This window comes from Sorex fumeus, unplaced genomic scaffold, assembly GCF_029834395.1.
Source record: "Sorex fumeus unplaced genomic scaffold, SorFum_2.1 ptg000037l, whole genome shotgun sequence".
Taxonomy (NCBI): domain Eukaryota; kingdom Metazoa; phylum Chordata; class Mammalia; order Eulipotyphla; family Soricidae; genus Sorex; species Sorex fumeus.
Genome location: NW_026606094.1, coordinates 60942355 through 60963363, shown reverse-complemented (window position 1 = coordinate 60963363; position 21009 = coordinate 60942355). Strand labels below are relative to the sequence as shown.

General features: G+C 38.1%; 1 protein-coding gene across 1 annotated transcript in view; it reads right to left on the bottom strand.

Moving 5' to 3' along the window:
- Positions 1–21009, bottom strand: part of HDAC9 (histone deacetylase 9) — a 1023935-nt gene that overhangs the window by 16493 nt on the left and 986433 nt on the right. The window lies entirely within an intron of this gene.

The following is a 21009-nucleotide window of genomic DNA, read 5'->3' as shown; positions in this document are numbered from 1 at the left end:
TGTCTTCTCGTTTCGGTCAGACCAATGATGTCGTACTTGGTCTTTTGTGCTTGGTCCATCAGGTCCTCGATGGATACATCAGATACCAGCGTACGTGCTTTGAAAGTACAGACAATCATTTTCGTCTTTCTTCATTTTGGCAGCCTATTTCTACCTTGGTATTTTATCAGCCTCTCCTTCCACATCCTTCTCGACTCTGCCGTATTCAGGGTCAGGGGAATGAGATCCATTTTTTTACTGGATTTGGCATATCAAATAGATTACGGATAGCTTGCCAGGCTCTGGCATGTGTGTGGGATATTTAAGGTACCCTGAAAAATTAAATAAATGTAAATAAAAAGTCACGTGGTTGCATTTGTGGCCACGTGCTCCCGGTAGCTTGGTGTGATAATCTCTGGATCCTGGCTGTTGTTGGGGTTACACGGCAGTTGGTGGGTGTAACTGTCTAGCTACTGGCAGGTCCAGTCCCAAATCGTGCAGGCTTGGAGATCTCAGTTTCATGTGCCAAAAGACCCATGAAAAAAAATACTCTGTGTCACTTATCAACAGAAAAATGCAAATAAAAACAACAACAAAATTTCATCTCACACTGGTGAGATTGGTACACACTATAAAATGGAAAAACAAGCAGTGTTGGCATGAATGTGGGAACAAAGGATTCTCATTCTTTGCTGTTGGGAACGCTGACTAGTTCAGCCCCATTGGAAAACAATATTAACATTTCTCAAAAACCTAGGAATTGAGCTTCCATATGATCTAGCAATTCTACTTCTTGGTATCTATTCTAAGCGCCCAAACACCCTATTCAGAAAAGTCATTTGTACTCTTGTGTTAATTGCAAAATTTTCTTACAACAGACAAAATCTGGAAACAATTCAAGAGTCCAAGAACAGACAACTGGATAAGAAACTATGGTACATATACATATGGAATAACAGTCAGCTTTAAGAAAACAGGGAATTTGTTGCTATGTGCATGAATCTGGAGAGCATTATGCTGAGTGATGTCAGGAAGAAAGAGAAAGTCAAAGAATGGTCTCTCATAAATGGGATATAAGATAAATAGGATAACAACACATGCCCAGACAACAAGAGCTGAAAACTGGTCTTCAAGTAGAAAGCTTACTATTGAGAAGGGTGGGGACAGAGGGACACTTGGGGCAATGGTGGAAGGAAGTGGACGCTCTTGTGGACAGTGTGGTGCTGGGATGTTTAATGCATGAAATCCTACCATTAATAGTTTTTTAAAGCATATGGTGCCTAAAGTAAAATTTAAAAAATGTTTTATATCAGTGGTGATACAGGGTAACTTGGTAACATCCCTTCTACTTGGACAGTAGTTGATCCAAGAGAGATCCACTTATTCGGTTTTCTTTTTCTTTTTGGGCCACACCCAGTGATGTTCAGGGGTTACTCCTGCCTCTGCACTTAGAAAATTACTCCTGGCACTTCTGGGGGAACCATATGGGCTCCAGGGATTGAACTAGCTTCGGCTGCATGCAAAGCAAACTCTCTACCCACTGTACTATAACTCCGGCTCTATTCAGGTTTTTATTGAGGCTCAACTACCTGGATGAATTTCAACTGGAAGTAATTCTCCAGGTTGGTGAAATAAAACAGCTTTTCCATATACTTGAATTACCTCTGCACTTGTCCTATATTAATCACATAGTTAATTTTAGATATTGAGTCCATTAAGAAACTTGTGGCTAAAAAGGGCCTGGTTTCGTGACATGAGTTTGTGTCTTTGTCTTATTTTTTTTCCTTCACCTGTCCCTTTTTAAAAATCTACTGTTTATGTACGGTCAGGTTCCACTTGTTTCAGTATCTCCTAAAAGTATTTGTTTGTCTTGAGAAAGCCATGAAATTTATCTCTGTAGTTCTATGTTTATATTGCTTCTGAAGTTCAAAAAAATGAGCTTTGAGTTCATTATATTAGACCACATTTCACTTTCCTCCTTTTTTTGAAATTTGGGTTTATGTATATTTGTATTTTTAGGTAGTGTTTCTTTGTTTAATACAGAGACCACATAGTGAATTTTACAAAGCTGTTTCAGTGGCCATTAAATTTTTGCTATTCATCATCTGTCAAAGCTTTGTGTAATCCCTGCAAATTTGAGTGATAACCTTATGTTATAATCTTATAAATAGTATTTTAGATGAGTATTTCATTAAATAAAATATATTGCAGGTGGGGGGTATGGTGCCACCAGCAGGTCAATCTGTACCTGTGAGGCAAGTGCAACAGCAGCCTGATGGCGCCTTCAGACTTCCAGATACCTCAAAATTGCTGCTGTGCCTTTGGCCAGAGTCCAAAAACTTGGGGCAAAGTTTACTAAGAAAGTAAACGGTCAAAAGTTAGGTATGTGGGAAACACACCCACAGACCACCTCCGGCTCAGCTATATAATTGGAGGCAAGACCTCTCTGGTTCCTGATCAAACTGCTCAATGGCCATGATCCCAGAGACTCAGAAACAAATCTCGAAACCCAACAGCTTTTGGCAGAAATGCGTCCAGCCCCTGCAGTGAGTTACAGACGCTGGGCCACCCCAGGTGGGAATAGGTATTGTGCCTTGGCCTGTTCCCCTGGTGGCCCAGTGGCCGCCATCCTCTAGAGGCCACTGGACAGTCAGGTTTGGGCCCACAGTGATGAGACATGTGGGGCCTCACGGGTTGGGGGTGGAGCCAGTCCTTTCCTCCCCGTCCCAACAAGACCCTGAGTCACCACCCACAAATGGCCTCTCTGGCTCCTGATCAAGCTGCTTAACAGCCATGATCCCAGAGATTCAGAAACAAATCTTGAAATCCAGCGGCTTTTGGCAGAAATGCATCCAGTCCCTGCAGTAGGTTACTGGCACTGGGACACCCCAGATAGGAATAGGTTTTGTTCTATGGCCTGTTATCCCTTGCGGCCTGGTGACCGCCATCCTCCAGAGGCCACTGGACAGTCAGGTTTGAGCCCTCAATGATGAGACACAAGGGGCCTCACGGGATGGAGGTGGAGCCAGCTCTTTCCTTCCCACCACAGTGAGACCCCCGAGTTGCCACCCATGAACAGACTCTCTGGCTCCCGATTAAGCTGCTTAATGGCCATGATCCCAGAGACTAAGAAACAAATCTCAGAGCCCAGTGGCTTTTGGCAGTAATGCATCCAGACACTGCAGTGGGTTATTGTCACAGGGCCATTCCAGGGGGATAAAGGTGCTGTCCCTCCACCTGCTACCCCTAGGCAGCTTGGTGGCCCCATCTTCCAGAGGCCATTGGACAGTCAGGTTTAGGCCCTCAGTGATGAGACACGCAGGGCTTCACTGTATAGGGGTGGAGCCAGCCCTTTTGCCCTCGTCCCAATGAGACCCCACGTTGCCGACCACTAATGGCCTTTCAGGATCATGATAAAGCTGCTTAACGGCCATGATCCAAAAGACTCAGGAACAAATCTCAGAATCCAGAAGGTTTTGGAAGAAATCTCTCCAGATTTAATTGTTGGAATTTCAAAATCACATGGCCACTACTGCAGCCATGTGACATCATATGTTATTCATAACCAGGAATAGAAAACAAATTGTCTACTGTTGCCTTTTCAGCAGATCTGAGTGTTGGAGTAAAATCTCAAATATTAATGGTGGGTCTGGTGTCAAAATATTGAATGTAATCAAAGTAGAGTGAGTGTAATGTGGAAATCATCTGCCCCACAGGTAGGGGGAGGGTGTGGGATGAGGTATACTGGGGATTTTGGTGGTGGAGAATGGGTACTGGTGAGGGTGTGGGTGTTTCATTGTATGACTGAGACTTAAACCCGAAAGCTTTATAACTACTCTCATGGTGATTCAATGAAAGAAATTGTAAAAAAAGAAAATAATATAATGCTGGCTAGGTCATGCCATTTTCTTCTGGCTCCATAATGTTTCATTTGGCAGATCTCTTGTCAGTCTTATAAGATTCTCTTATTATTCAAATTTTACTTTTTCTGCTCTTAGTATTTTATATCTTTGACTATTGCTACCTTAACAACAATGTGATTTGGTGTTCTTTCGGGGTTTATTTTGTTTGGAACTCTGAGATTCTTGGATTTGGGTATATGACTTGATCCTCAATTTGGAAAGTTCTTGGCTCTAATTTCTTTCACCAATACTTGTTCCCAAGTCACTGTTTCCTCTTCTTCTGGAACCCCTGTAATGCAAATATAATTTCTCTTGAAGCTGTCATAAATCCCTTAAATTTTCTTCATTTCTACTGGTTCTTCTTTATTGTGTTCTTCTTTGATGGTTTCAGGTATCTTCTCCTCACACAGACTGTTTTTATTATTCAGCTTGTCATATGGATATTTAACCCCCTATTGGGTTTTTAGTTCACTCAAAATGATCTTCAGTTGACTGATTATAGAGGAGCAATTTTTCAGACTTTCTCTTTTCTCTATTCAAATGTAAACATCTGATTCGGGTTGTTAGGCATTCGAATGAATCAATGCTCATGGTCAAGTTTGTGTTGACAAGGACACCGATGCCTCCAACACCTATTTTATCGCATGTTCCGAGGAAAAATTCTTCTCCAGTGTCGAAAACGGCACGGTGAGATTCGTGCCTTTGTGTCTCGGTCAGGCCAATGATGTTGTACTTGATCATTCGCGCTTGTACCATCAGGTCCTTGATGGATGCATCTGATGTTAGTGTACGTGCATTGAAAGTACAGACGATCATTTTTGTCTTCCTTCGTTGTGGCAGCCTAGTTCGGCCTTGAGATTTTATCGGCCTCTCCTTTCTCATCCTTCTCAGTGTTGCCATGTTGGTGAAGCCTTTAGGGTCAGGTGAATGAGACCCATTGTAGTTACTGGTTTTGGCATATCGAATACACAATCATGCAAGCAAGCTGGGTTCCGCAAAGGATTCAGCACCATAGACCATATCCACACGATAACCAAGATCATTGAGGTTTCTCGGGAGTTCAAGATGCTGCTCTGTTTAACGTTCATTGATTTAAAGAAGGCCTTTGATTCTGTTGAGATGGAAGCGGACATTGAAGCCCTAGCCAATCAGGGCATTCAAGTCCAATACATCAAGATCCTCTGTGAGCTGTATTGCGGATTCACTACCAGGATCTCACCATTCTACAAAGAAGTAATCATTGGTGTCAAGAGAGGGGTTCGGCAGTGTGATACCATTTCACCAAAACTCTTCAGTGCCACCCTCGAGAACATCATGTGACGACTGGAATGGGAAGGAATGGGAGTGAAGATAGATGGTTGGCAACTACACCACCTCCGCTTTGCTGATGACATTGTTTTAATAACACCAAACATTAGCCAAGCGGTACAAATGCTGGCAGACTTCGACCCTCAGTGTGGAATGGTCGGACTACAGCTGAATCTTACGAAGACAATGTTCATGAGAAACAGCCTCATTCCTGATAGCCCATTCGCTCTCAATGGAACGACCATCTCTGAGTGCAACAGCTATGTGTACCTAAGTCGAGAAGTCAACATGACAAATGACCTGGCACCCGAGCTGTGCAGGAGGAAGACAGCGGCTTGGAACACCTTCAAGAGTGTTGAAGAAATAGCTAAGAGGACGAAGAACCTCTGGCTCCGGGCACATCTCTTTGATTTCACTGTTCTTCCTGCATTATCATATGCCTCAGAGACCTTGGCCCTACGCAAACAGGATGAGAAGGCTATTCAGGTCTCCCAAAGAGATATTGAAAGAGCTATGCTTGGAGTATCACGTTTCATCAAATGAGAGAAAGAATCCGGAGTTTCAACCTCTGTCGACCATCAAGAATCAGGGACGCTGTCTCGTTTGCCAAGGTGTCAAAAATCAGATTGGCTGGTCACGTAATGAGATTTGGAGACGACCGCTGGACTAGAGCTGTTATCGACTGGATTCCATGGGATATCAAAAGACCGCATGGCCGCCCACCTACCAGATGGTCAGACTTCTTCATCAAGATTATGAACGATCGGTTTGAGACTCTTCATGTTCCCAGAGCAAACAGATGCCATTCGGCTACACTAGCATGCGACAGGGACAAATGGAGATGTTACTGGTGCCTTCTCGAGCAAATCGACGACTAATGGGAAGTTAAGTGATTAAGTGATCTCTTTTCTCTGTGAAAGATCTCTTCTATGGTTGTCCTTCATTCAGTAGACATATTTACTATTATCACCTTGAAGTTTTCATAAGAGAATTTGTGGGGAGATTTTGTGTATGTAGAGTTCTTCCTGGACTTTGTCTTTGTCCTTTATGCAGGGGAAGTCTTCCATGTCTTAATTGTTCCTCGTGCTATGTAAGGACTTAGATGGGGATCTGGTTTAGCATAGATCTCGGTGACTTTGTTTGGTTTCTGTTTGAAAATACCACACAAAGACTAGGACTGGGTTGTGTTTCTCTGGACTTCTGCTGGGAATACGTCATCAAAAATTTAGTGAGTGAGCTGTAATTTTGAGACAAGACTGACCAGTTCTGTTATTCAAGATTCAGAACTACTTATGCCTAACTATGTTGGTATTGTCCATATCCCACATGTTTTGGGAGCAAACAAAATCTGGCTCTCAAGAGCTCTTGATAGCTCTGTAGCTCCAAAAAGGCTCAGTTTCTACTATGGTTCGTAAGCTTTTCTTCACCCAACTGCCATTAGGTAAGCTGACCTAAGAAGCATTTGTTGCTCTATTCCAAGTCTGTTAAAACCTGTCTCTCACTACATGTTAAACCATTCAAAGAGTTTAGAGTTTACATGCAGTCAGATATAATCCAGTGTGGGGAACTTTGTCTTTCCTGGGATAACAGCTGTTAATCAGTTTCAGCGGCTCCTTGGGTTGCAGTAGTGGCACTTGCCCACAGGAAGTTTCCTATTCACATAGGATTCAAACCTTCTTGCTGATATTCTGGACACAGCCTGTGTACAAATACTAGATACAAGACTGTGGCACCAGTTGGCTTATTTCTCCTTGGGCAATCTCTACCCATATGTTTTGTTTACCCCTTGCCATTTCTGGGTTTGTACTCCTTAGCTGTGGTTTTTGTAGCTGCTCCTCTATATTTCATGGCTGACCATCTATAAGAGATAGTCTCAGGTCTCTGTTTGTCTTCTCACAATGGCCCCCCCACAATATTCTGTCTTTAATTTGTTTTCCCATACCTCCCCTCTGTTTCAAATTAGTGAAGGGAACCAGAATGTACTCTCACTTAGATTCCTTGTTATTATCATTATTATTATTATTATTAATTTCTCGCCTTGGCATATCCTATTTATTATTGATGGATAATATTCCAAATTTCTTATATTTTCTTGATTTAGTAATTAATGGGTACTTAGATATTTTCCATGCCATGAGTCTTATAGCAAAGCTGCAATAAATATGAAAATATAGGTATCACTGCAAGATAATAATTTTATTTGATATATACATATGTATGTATTTATAATGGGTTGGATCAATAGCACAGTGGGTAGGGCATTCGTCTCGCATGTGGCCGACCCAGGTTTGATTTATCCATCCCTCTCAGAGATCCCAGCAAGCTACCGAGAGTATCCCGCCCACAAGGCAGAGCCTGGCAAGCTCCCCGTGGTGTATTCAATATGCCAAAAACAGTAACAAGTCTCACAATGGAGATGTTACTGGTGCCCACTCGAACAATGGGAGGACAGAGCTACAGTGCAACAGTGCTATGTATTTATAATACATGCTTTACTTACTCAGAAGTAAAATTGCTGGATCACTGTCACTGCCACTGTCACTGTCCGCCCATTGTTCATCAATTTGCTCGAGTGGGCCCAGTAACCTCTCCATTGTTACTGTGTTTGGCATATCGAATACGTCACGGGTAGTTGGCCAGTCTTTGTTATGCAGGTGAGATACTATTGGTAGCTTGCTGGGCTCTCCAAGAGGGGTGGAGGAATTGAACCTGGGTTGGCCTGGTCAGTTTCATGCAAGGCAAACGTCCTACCTGCTGTGCTATTGCTTCAGTCCATTGCTGGGTCATATATCAATTTTACTTTTAATTTTTTTTTCGAATTTTTGCTTTTTGACTTTTTAATCACACCCAGGTATGTTCAGGGCTTACTCCTGGCTCTATATTTAGGAATCGCCCTAAAGGATTCAGGGAACCATATGGGTGCCACGGATCCAATTGGGTCAACCACCTACAAGGCAAGCATCCTACCCACTGTACTGTATTTCTAGCCATGACTTTTAATGTCTTGAGGAATCTCTATACTATTTTCCATAGTGAATACACCAATTTGCATAGCTACTAACAAGGTTTCACTCTTCCTGACAACCTAGCAATATTTATTAGAATATGCATTATTACAGTTGTAGATGAATTCAGGTGTGCGAGGCCCGGGGCATAGATCTTCAAGCCTGCTCAGATTGGGACTGGGGCCTCCTCCACCCAGACCCCTCATCTTCCAGTATGTAGGCGTTACACCCACCAACTGCCCCCGGCGCCCTGTAATCCCATCAATGGCCAAGACCCAGAGACTATAAAACCCTGCTCCCGGAAGAGAACAGTGCAGAGTCTCCTGCCCTTCTGGCTATCCTCACTGAGGCCCCTTGGAGGAGGGTGGGTTGAGTTTCCCTCTTCACATTGAGCAGAGCCCTGGCAGCTGAAGACCTCTGGTTCCAGCCACAGTCATGCTTAAGACCACTATTCACACATTTGGACGAGCCTTACTCATGAAGGAACCAGGAGATGAACCCAGGTGTGCAAGACCCGGGCATAAATCTCCAAGCCTGCTCGAATTGGGACTGGGGCCTCCTTCACCCAGATCCCCCATCTTCCAGTATGTAGGCATTACACTCACCAACTGCCCTGGCGCTGTGTAATCCCATCAACGACCAAGACCCAGAGACTATAAAACCCTGCTCCCGGAAGCGTGGCACCTTATTGTCTAGTTCTTACTCTAGAGAACCTGGCAGGCTACCAACAGTAGCCTGCCCACATGGCAGAGTCTGGCAAACTCCCCGTGGCGTATTCAGTATGCCAAAAACCAGTAACAATGATGGGTCTCATTCTCCTGACCCTGAAAGAGCCTTGAATGTGGCACTTTTTAAAATCTCAGGGAAGGATGAAGGAGACGTTACTGGGGCCTGCTCGAGACAATTGATGAACAACAGGATGACAGTGATACAGTGATACAGTGATGCAGTTGTAGATTGGTAGTTTTCATTTGCATTTTCCTGATTATTGGTAACACTGAGCAACTTTTCATGATCTGCCAATCATTTAGATATCTTTGTTAGAAAAGTCTCTATTCTGGTTCTTCACCCTTAAACTATATTAATTTTTTTCCTATTGAATTGTACAATTTCCACATATCTTTATAGTAATTTCTTATCAGACATATGTGTTCAAAATATTTCCTCTCTTATTAGGGTGCACTTTTCTTTTCTAGATTATTTTGCTTGGCAATTTTTAGTACTAGATAATTTCATGTACTTATTTTTGTTTTTGATATCTGTGCTTTTTAAAAATATTGAATTACTGTGAATTACCAAGTTACAAGGTTATTCATGATTCAGGTGTACAATGTTTCAACAGGAATCCTTTCAGCAGTGTCATACTTCCCTCCACCAGTGATCCTTGTCCAATCCCCACATCCTGTCTCTATGGAAGGAACTTTTCCCTTTTTCATTTTTCCTTTAAGGCACTTTGGTTTGCAATATTGTTACTGAAGGTATATCATGCATGTCACTTTACCTCCTTTCAGCTCCCAATTGTTACTTGAAATGACCACTTTCCCCTATCATTGTCCCCTTCCCCCATTGTGACATGTTCCTTGCACTTTTGCTGCTATGTAAAACATAATTCATTGTCCAGATAAAAATCATGAATTGCATTTTATTCAGAGAGTTTTGTTTCAAATCTTATGTTTATCCAATACCTTTTATTGAAGATATTACCATTCCCCCATTGAATATTATTGAAGTCACTGTCAAATATTTGTTGATTTTTATGCTTATTTTTTGGATCTCAGCTCCATTCCACTTGTTTGTGTCTGTTCTTATGTCAATGCCATGCTGTTTTGATCACTAAAGCTCTATGACATCATTTGAAATCAAAATATAAAATGCTTCTGGCATTACTTTTTATCAAGATAATGTTGGCTATTATTTTGTAGATCTTTATAAATATGAGGATTACTTTTATTATTGATATACAAATTTCATTAGGATTTTGGTAGAATTTGTGTTGAATCTAGATGATTTCGATAATATTTTAACAAAATTAATCCTTATATTATCCACGAACAAAGAATGTTTCCATTTATTTTTGAGTATTTCAATGTATTTCATTAGTGTTTTAAAGTTTTTAATGATTTATATTCATATACTGTAACACTGTCCTGTCATTCATCGATTTGCTAGAGCAGGCATTAGTGACATCTCCATTGTGAGACTTGTTACTGTTTTTGGCATATAGAATATGTCATGAGGAGCTTGCCAGTTTCTGCCTTGCAGGTGGGATACTCTCGGTAGCTGCTGGGCTCTCCAAGAGGAACAGAGGAATCGAACCCAGGTTGGCCACATGCAAGACAAATGCCCTACCTGCTATGCTATTGCTCCAGCCCTTTCGTATACTATATATCTTATTTTGTATTATGACAATCTATTGAAATTGTTGATTAGTTATGTTTTTCTGATGGAGTATTTTACTCTCATATTGTTTTCATGATTTTTGCTAATTTTTTGGTATCATAATTCTTTGGGAATCTTTAAAAATTATAAAAATTTGGGGGGTAATTAATACCTTTTCTTTCTATTTGATGAATGTTACTGTGCTAATGTGTCACTTTAGTGATGTCATGTTTCCCTGATTCCTCCACATTTCCTGAGTCTGTGGTAGTGGAGCATGGTGTCTTGTTGTATGGACAACTGTGTGGTGCTTGGATAGCACTATAAAGGATGCTAACTGTAATGCTTTGTGGGTCCTGACCAGGAAGGGCAGCAGTGGTGGTTAAAGCCAGTGGTGTGAACACACTTGATTGTTATGGTTAATTGGAGTGCCAGGAGTGGCAGGAAGACAGAGACAAACATAGCATCAAGGACCATCAGCAATGGATGGGTAAAATTATGTCTACACTAGAAGATATGGGAGCAATGACTTGTGGCATAGACCTCTGTAATTGTAAAATTTTGCTCTGTGTATATGGCAGTGAAGACTTCTGGGAGCTCAGGATAAAGAAATGAAAGCATAAGCTGGATAGTTAGAAGTAGGTAGCTCAGTGTATCAGGTCAATGACAGAAGTGAGCTGAGATTTGAGCCACACGCAGTGTTTGGGGACTTGACTATCAAGGAGCACTCCTATGACTGAAAGGTCTCAATCACAGGCATAAACATAGTAGTACATTCAGTGACAGGTGTTAGGCACACAAGGTGTGTAGTGTCAGAACTGGAAAGGCAGGGGAGCTAAGTGGTTCAAGCCAGTTACAAGAGATTGGGTTAAATCCTCGCTGAAAAGAAGCTGTGGAGGTTCTGACTGTTAGTATGGTCATCTATGGTTGCAAAGTCTTGCCATGGCAGTCAAAATTACTGATGGGAATCAGGCCTGCCTGCAGAACCAGAGGGGTTATTCCTGAGTTCATTCAGAGTGGTGGGAATCAGCTGTGGGTTCTAGGTTGATACCTAGTACTCATACAACTACAGACACTAGGACTGATGGTCAGTATGTATTCTGAACTTAGGGGATAAGGAGGGAGCGGAGAGGATTTACACAACTGGAGAATGGAAATGAGAAAAATGTATAGGATCAAAGTCTTAGCAGTGAAATATGCACGGTGTCATAGGCAATTGTACTGGCTATTGGTCTCTTAGCAGTGAATACTACTGGATCTTTGCTGAGTGGCTACTGGGAGTCATTCTCATACCTACTATGTGATTGATTCTTGTAGCTCCTGCCCCTGTTCTTTATTACTGTTTGTCTCTGTATGTCGTAGCTTTGCAAGTCTCTGTGGGGTGAAGCTAAAGTGTGTCTTTTATGCATTGTCCTAAAATCGCAGAGCAGCTGGTTCTTCACCCTATCCTAGCTAGAGGAATTATTTCTAGACCTGAAGTTCCTTTTTGCACTGTGTAGGGACAACTAAAGGTTGAAATGATGCTTAGCAACATGAAACTGTTCTTGCTTTTCTCTTGGTGTGTTGCTCAGATGTTCTGAGGTTTTGTATTCTCAGTGCTGAAGGAGATGTTTCTTAAACAGATTCCTAACTGTTTCAGATAAATTTTACTCATGGGCAGGTTTTGTTTTTTTTAATCTCTATAAGGACAAACAATTTTGGAGGAACAGTTTGAGATCTCATGTTCTGTATCTTGGTGATACTTCCCTCATCTGAATTATCCTATTATTTTGTTTATTTTGAGGGGTTTGGAGTCACACTGGCTGTTCTCAGGACTCTGTACTCAGGGATCATTGAATCATTACTGGCAATGCTCAAAGGAGCATATGTAATACTAGGGTATCCAACCCAGGTTAGTCCTGTTCAAAGAAAGTGGCTTGCCCACTGTACTATCTTACTGACCTCTGAATTCTCCTATTTCTAACCCACATCCACAGTAGAAATCCATACCTCCAGCATCCTGGAATGCAACTGTTTCTATCACGACAAAGATATTATTGTCTAGAGGAAATATCATAAATGTAAGGAACATGTGTTTTCTCTTGGTAGATGATCTATGATCTATGTGCCCAATCTAGATTCTGGAGGCCTGAACAGGATATATTATAGCAATTTACTCCGTCACAAAAAGAAATCCTCATATAATATCTTAGTTCCTTTGAAATAATTTTATACTAATCATCACTTTTTTGAGAATGTTCCATATGTGCTTCCCACCTTCTACTGAAGATGGTATGAAAAATGGCTTTTCTTTGATATTCCGGAAGATCTTGGGGAGAATAGGTAACATGTCTGAAATTTTGGTAGAAATCACTGGTAAATTCATTTGGAATTGCAATTTTGTTGTTGGGAAGGTTTTTCATTACTGTTTTAATTTCATTACTAGTGTTTGGTCTATTCAGGTTTCTACTTCCTCCTGATTTGATCTAAGGAACTGCATCCATTTCTTCTAGATTCTCCAGCTCAGTGTCACAGAAATGTCCATAATAACCTCTTATGATCTTTTATATTTCTGACACATCTTTTTAATTTTCCTTTTTAATCTCTGATATTATTTATTTGTTTTTTCTCTCTTTTTTGTGAGTCTAGCTGAGAATGTGTCAATATTGTTTATTATAAAACAAAAACAAAAAACAAAACTGTTCTAGCTTCATTTACTCCTTGAATAATTTTCTTGATTTCAATGATTTGCTCTTATTTTTAGTTTCCTTTCTTCTACTTATATTGGGATTCTGTCATTCTTTTTCTAGTTTATTAAGCTCCAAGTTAGGTTACTGATTTAAGCTTTTTTCTCATTTCCTGATGTAAGCATAACATATTATTATAAGTCATAACTTGTCCATGTTATAAGTTATCCATTAGTACTGCCTTTATCGTGTGCCATAAATGTTGATAGCTTGTGTCTTCATTTTCTTTAATTTTGAGGAATTTAAAAAATTTCCTTCATGATTTGCTCTTTGGTCCAGTGATTTCTTTAGTAGTTATATTGTTTAGTTTCCAAATGTTAGAGCTTTCTCTTGTCTTTCTTTTTGTTAATTTCTACCTTCAACATTGTTATCTAAAAAGATACTTATTGTAATTTCCAGTTTTGTAGTACTGGCCTCTGAATTCTCCTATTTCTAACCCAAATCCACAATAGAAATCCATATACTAAGCACTAGAATTGTGCCCCAACACTGACATATACTGGAGAATACTCCATGTGCACTGAAGAAGAATGTGTGCTCAGTTTTTGGGAAGTGGATATTCCTCTGCATGTCTATTAATTTCGGTTCTTTCAACTTCTCATTTAACTCTTGCTTCCTGTTGATCTGTCCAATGAGAGTGAGTGTTAAAATCTTCTACCTTTATTTTTTGCTATTGATGTATCTCCTCAGTTCTATTAGTAGTTGCTTTATACACATTGCTGCTTCTTAATTTGGTTAATGACAATTTTAAGTTTCTTATCAAGTTCTTAGACGATTTATGTTTCTTGGTCTATATATCCCTTGACCAGTATGTATTAACTCTCTGTTTTTTTTTTACATTCTTTAACATAAATACTATTTGTAAGGATACTGATGTGGTCATTTCTGGTTTTTCAAGTCTATCATTAGCCTTTATGATTGTTTTAAAAACCTTTCTCTTGTGTTATCATGGGAGTTCAAGTGTGTCTCTTGTAAGCAGTAGAACATTGGATTTTGTTTCCTAATTCATCCAGCAGCTTTGTGACTTTTCATGTGAAAGTCCAGTTTATTGACATTTTGAGATACTGTTGAAGTGACTATTGTACAATTGTATTTACTATGCTGTTATTTATAATAGTCAAGAAGAAGAGGCAAGTTAATTTATGAAAAAAATGAATGGATTGAGAAATGTGACCTATATATATGACAGAATATTATTCAGCTATAAAAACTAGGAAATAATGTCATATGCTACAACATGAATGAAAATTTAGCAATGTGAAATATAACCTCTTATTTTAATAAAATGGAAGCGGAGCGATAGCACATCGGTAGGGCCTGTTGCCTTGTGTGCAGCCAGCCCAGCCTAGCCAGGTTTGATTCCTTCACCCTTCTCGGAGAGCCCGGCAAGCTACCGAGAGTATCTTGCCCACACAGCAAAGCCTGGCAAGCTACCCGTGATGTATTCAATATGCCAAACACAGTAACAACAAGTCTCAAACTGGAGACATTACTGGGCCTGCTCGAGCAAAATTGATGAACAACGGGAGGACAGTGTTTGTTTTGGGAAATGTTACCTGGTTTTTATTATATGAAGTATCTAAAGTAGTCAAAAATATTTAGAAACTTAGAATTCCCAGAAAGTCTGCAGCAAGGGAAAGGAAAATTGGACAAGGGAAAAAAGTTTTAGTTTTGCTAAAATTAAAAAATTCTAGAAGTAGTTTTCCCAATGGGCACCGTTAACACTTCTGTACACTTAAAAATCTTCAGAGAATAAATCATTTGTTGTCTTTCTATCATAACAATAAAAATCTTATGCAGCAATATTTTCATAATAATTCTAAATGAAAAAAGTTAAATACTTATTTATAGGGGAAAAGGAAAACAAAATAGGGCATTTCATGTGCTAGAATAATGCACAGTGATAAAAGTGAATAAACCAGTTCTTGTATGGATCTCAAAAACATCAAATAAAACATTATGTTTTCACATCAAATTCAAGTATTTTCACAACTTATCTAGGATTCTTAAAACTACAAAAAAAAGAAAGAAAAAAGGGCTATCTCTGGAGGGAATGTCACTAAATGAGTACATTTTCTGGGTGAAAAAAATTTTTCAATCTTTTTTGGGCAGTGTCTATATGAGTAGAGCATATTAGAATTTTTAACTCATATTGTTTTATGTAATTCATATTTCAGTTTAAATAAAACTGAAATGAGGTCATTGATGGAGCCCAGATCAGAATACTAACATTAAATTTGTTGGAGGATAGGCATAATATTAAGGAAAATGTCTGATTCTCCAGAATTTATCATTCCTGTTATGAATAAGCAAATGGAAATAGAAAAGCAGTGAAGATTTGAAACAGAGTTATGGCATGATTTACTTTGCAGTTGTTTTGTTTTGTATGATTTATAAGAAGTGCCTGTTTGCTGTGTGGAAAATGAATTAGAAAGAGAAAGAGTGGGTAAGATAAATACTTAGTAAACTGCAAAAAGATTTAGAGAGATGAAAGTAGTTTTGACTGAGTATTGGAAGTAGAAGTTAAAAATAAATATTTTTCTTAACTTATATCTCTATCTTGGAGTCTTTTCTCATTTACTTAGTTATCTTCTATATACCTTTCACTTTGAATCAGTTTGTCCTGACTGATTTGTTCTCCAGATCATAGCAGATATTTGGCCTTCTTTCATTCTGCAACTCAATCTGCAAATGAAAGTTCACTTTTTATGATTGTTTCTTTATAATTGATCTGGTAGTAGGAAAAATCATAGTACATAAGAATGGTATGTCCTAATCTGTGGAATCTAATCGTATGTTAACTCATATGGTGGAAATGTACTTTACAGGTATGAGTAAGGTTAATGACCTTTGGAAGGGGAAATTATCCTTAATTAATCTGGTAGATTCATGCTAAGCACACAAATCTTTAAAAGCAAAAAATACTTCCATGCATTTAATCCAGTTTTTTTTCTTTAGTTTTTTTCTTCAGTTGAATAATAAGATGTGGTATCGCTTATCAAGCAGTTGAAACAGCTTCTTGAAGCTGGAAAAAGCAAAGAAACAAAGTCTTCCCTAGAATCTTCAGAATGCAACCAGGCCATGACATCCTCTTGATAGTAGCCAACTTTGACTAAGTCAGTTTTCTTGCCTCTCAGCAACTTATGCCACTTCATATTTTAAAGACAGCAAGAGAGAGGAATATAATCACCAAATTTATGAACATTTTGATGACTGCAAAGAAACATTGTGACCCTGGCTCCCACACTTGGTATAGAATATAGAAGATAATCCAAAAGTGTTTAAAGAATTAATGAACCAGATGTTCCCACACATTCTTCCTCCTCATTTTGGAAGTTGAAGGATAATCCTGTAATCTGTCAGTGTCACTCCCGTGTTTTTCCTGCCCTACTAAAAACAATGCCTTTCTCCATTCAAACAAACAAGTTGCTCCCCATTCCCTCCATTATCACGTTTCCTCAGCCAATCCATCTTTATAATATATGCACACTGAATTTCGATTAGCCAAAATACTAAAAAATGAATATTGTTAATTAGTACTATGAACGAAAGTAAACATATCTGGAAAACTTAAAAAAAAAACTTCAGAAGCCCTGGCTTGCTCAGAAAATAGCAAATAAACAAAAAGATTTCAGGTATTATTGCAAAATGCCATGTTTATATTCAATAATCCTTTGTCTACCATCTTTGGATTCATTCACTGAATCCAAAATTATTCATTACCAACAATATATCAGACATTATAAAATGTATTGCAGCTAAACGAAGATCAGATAATTGAATAAATTTATTTAAGTGGTATTTGTTAACTTAAGTTTTAATTACTGCTCTTGTTTTAACCTATAAACCTGGTAAACACATCAGGGACCTTTAAACTTTATGGTCTCATATTCTAGATTGCTCAATGATGAACAGTGTATTGGGGGAGGGAAATTAGTCAAATTTCTGAAGATGAAAAGCTATTAAAAAAACAAAGACAACCACTGCTAAGTCGAATAGGTGTTGTGCGATATTCTTATGATATGCTGTCTCAATTTATCATGAGAAGCCTATGAAATTTCTCCTTCATATTCAAGAGTAGGAGGAAAAAAAGCGTAGAAGTAACATAGTTATTAAGTTGTAGATAAGGTTTAAACCTAGGCAAGCTGACACTGGGATCCAACTTTTCTCTTCTGTAATAGTCAGAAGACAAGATTAAAGGGTTTGAGAGAATGTGGAATGATACCTTTACCATGTGACTCATTTTAATTATGATGCATTTCAATTGTGCTTTATTTTAAAGTTAAACAATACTTTATAAGGAATTTAGAATTATTTTACAAAATAATTAGGCTTTGAAAGTAATCCCTAATCTACTAATGTGTACTAAGACTTCACACATGCTTCAAGACCATCTGTTGACAGTGAAAACACAAAAAGATGGTCCCAGGACAGGGAGGAAAAAAGAAAACAAAAGGAGACATTTTCTTTCTTTCACCAGAAACTTCCAAATCATAGCTCACTTTCTAACTAAGTTTTGTTAACACTGGATGAAAATGAAGAATAAAATTTATATTGGAATGTTTTCCTGGTTAGATAAACATGTACTCAAAATAATGGTATCGTAGAGTAAAACCAGAAACCGACATAATTCGTGGAACATTTAACATTTAGCTTCTAGAGGTCTTGGGACACAATCTTAAAAGATGGAAAACAAAGTTATGTTTCTAAGTGCAGCAGACGTAAATGTGCACTTAGTAATACATAAATATTTAGATATAAGAAAAAGGCTTATCAGTGTCTTTGGTGCTACTGATAGGCCACTCAAATCTGAGGCAGATGATGATAACTGGGATATTTCAGCCTATTGATATATGTTCTTTTTCTCATAAATAAGATATTTACTGAATAAACAAAATAGCCACAGCCAGAATCTTATGTTTCACCTATTTCTGTATTAGATAGTGATTAGTAACTATCTCATTTTCACGAAACAGTTGCTTAAAGTTGATTATCAAATGACTAAGTAATTAGATATAAGAAAAATCAACACGATTCACCCTATGATCAATATATCAAAATTACATTAAAAAATTTCCAGTTTTTTACTCTTAGTTAAAAAGTATCAGCTAATCTAAAGAGTTCACAGTAACGTATAGCTGATTATTCTGCAGCATTGATTTGCCAAAGAGAACATTTTTTGAATTTCAGTAGAGATTAAACTGACAGACAGGAACAGTCCTTGACGCTAAGCTGACCTGTTCAATACAAAAACATTTGAAGTAATTATCTGACAATGTGAACAGCAATATCTCAAACATTAATTTTCTAGCAAATAAGGAAAAAGAAACCAAGATCACATTTCACTTTTTCTAAATGATTCATTACACATATGAGTGATCCTATCTATATATTTGACTGGTCCTAATATTTTTGAACATATAACTCAATTCCATTAACGTTTTGTTGCTATGATGAATCACCAATCATTTTTCTCTTGCTCAATTAATTTGCTAACTGAAAATTATGTTTTGAAAAGTGTATTTCAGTCAGTCATACCCAAAATGAACCATCATATATCAGCTTTTCTCTACTAATTCATTCTTCATTGTCCATCAATGAGTTACAAAAATGAAATGACTGTTTTCACTGTGCTGTCATTCTCGCACCCCCATCCAAGTAAAATGAACAAAAAATACTTACAATGGTTCTTAGCCAGGAGTATTTTATCCCTTATTCACTAGTGGTAAATGAGTCAGATATGACTTGGCCAGGAAAAGAGCTGCTTTACCCAAAATCTTAGTACAAAGTGAGTCATCTCACTCCAAACACCAATATATCCTCCAAAATAACTGGCAAGAGTTTCCTATAAAAAGAATCTTGCGTTCACCCCCCTCCTTTTTTTTCATCCATTTAGCTCTCTGGTTTTTCTAATTCTTCAATTTCCTGTCTATTTATAATATTGAATTCATAACAAAGTCTCAAAAACATTTCCACTTCTTTACCTAATTTTGAAAATTATCTTTTCTGTATCAAGCAGGGAGCCCATTCTGATAATTCCCTGAAAAGGATAAAATGTTTTGTGGTTCTCATGAATTCTTTCATTCTCTCTCTTCCTCTCCACCCTTCTCACACAATGCAATTTATACATGGCTTAATAAAAATACAAAAATCCATTCTAGTAGGACTTTTTACCTCTAAAAAGGTAAATTCAAATCCATATAAAATATTTCAAGCAAAGCCGTTTTCCCCACATGAAAAATCAAACACAATAGAAATAGATACAATCTTTATAAAGCTCATAAGCAATCTAATGAGCACAGGCCACAAAATTTAACTCCCATCTTTGTACATCTGAGACATTCACATTTACTCTCTTCGCCTGGTATGATGAACATTCAAATGATCATTCAGATAAACATTCAAAATCAGTGGGAACTGGATTCAGGATTAAATTATGTCATGTCAATATCAGGAATCAAATGGGATATTTACCTATAGATAAACAAGAACGCTAAAAGAAGCAATTCTTGAAAAATGTTAAAATTTTTATATTCCTTGGGCCGTATCACATAACCTATTATTGTAAATTATTCCAAGTTCTTCAGCTTAATGAGAAAAAATTACTCATTTAATTTCATTCAGGTTGGAATTTAGTTTTGTTTCTCTATAATAAGTGGATTCTAAAGAATGGTTTTCTCCTTTTTATATCCAACAGTAACATATGTTAGTTTCCTCAGTTTTTATAGCTCTCAGATGACAGACAACCAACTGTATTTGGCCTTGGGAATAATTGCAACACCTTTGGATTATGAACTTGGTTCAGTTCTTAGCTGGTAACAGCAGGGAGTTAGTTCATGTTAACAAAAATATAAAATAACTTTTTTCTGGTGCTCTAGATACTTATATGATGATGCCTTCTACTACAGTATTGGACAACCTTTCCCCCTGCATGTAGTATGTTCTTTAAGTCGTTATTGTAAGAAATAACAATTGTATGAAATAAAATCTTATTCAATGTATCTCCTACTCTTGACCAAAACAAGATGTTAAATCCATTAAACTCTGACTATCCAGTAAAAGCAAGAAAGCTAGACCTATTCAAATTTGTGCATTCTTGGGAAAATTGCCAATCGATGCACGAGTAGCAGGCTCTGTATAATTAATGGTGATGTTCATGATGGGATCCTATTTCATTCTCAGAAGCAATTTAACCCTGAAAGTAAGCAGCAAAGCCTCACCCAATTCATTTTTAAATTCAGAAAATGTGACTTTGAATTTTTCCATGGAACATAGTAGTGTTAATATCTATTGGTGACGACTCTAGTCATACTACTTTTTGACAGGATGATGAAGGCAACTCTCTTCCCAACCCCGATTGTTATATTCACATGAAGACTAGTTAAAGCAACTCCTTTTGAAATACAATAAAAGCACACCCAAGTCCACAAATTCCTTTACACACCCTCCCATTGGAGGCAAGTTCCATCTTTCTCTAGTCTTTTTACCCCTTAGACAGTTTCATAAGGAACATTTGTACAAGTTCTCCAGCTGATAGTCATAACTTTGGCTTCTGTTCTCCTTTTATTCCTTTGTTACAACACCCATTTCAATATTCTGGGAGATGGAAAAATATATTAGTAAAAATAGAAATAATGGAGAAAGAAATTAGGCTCACAAGCAGTTCTTTCCACAATGGTCTAGACAATGGTGTCCAAGAGTGATATATTCTCA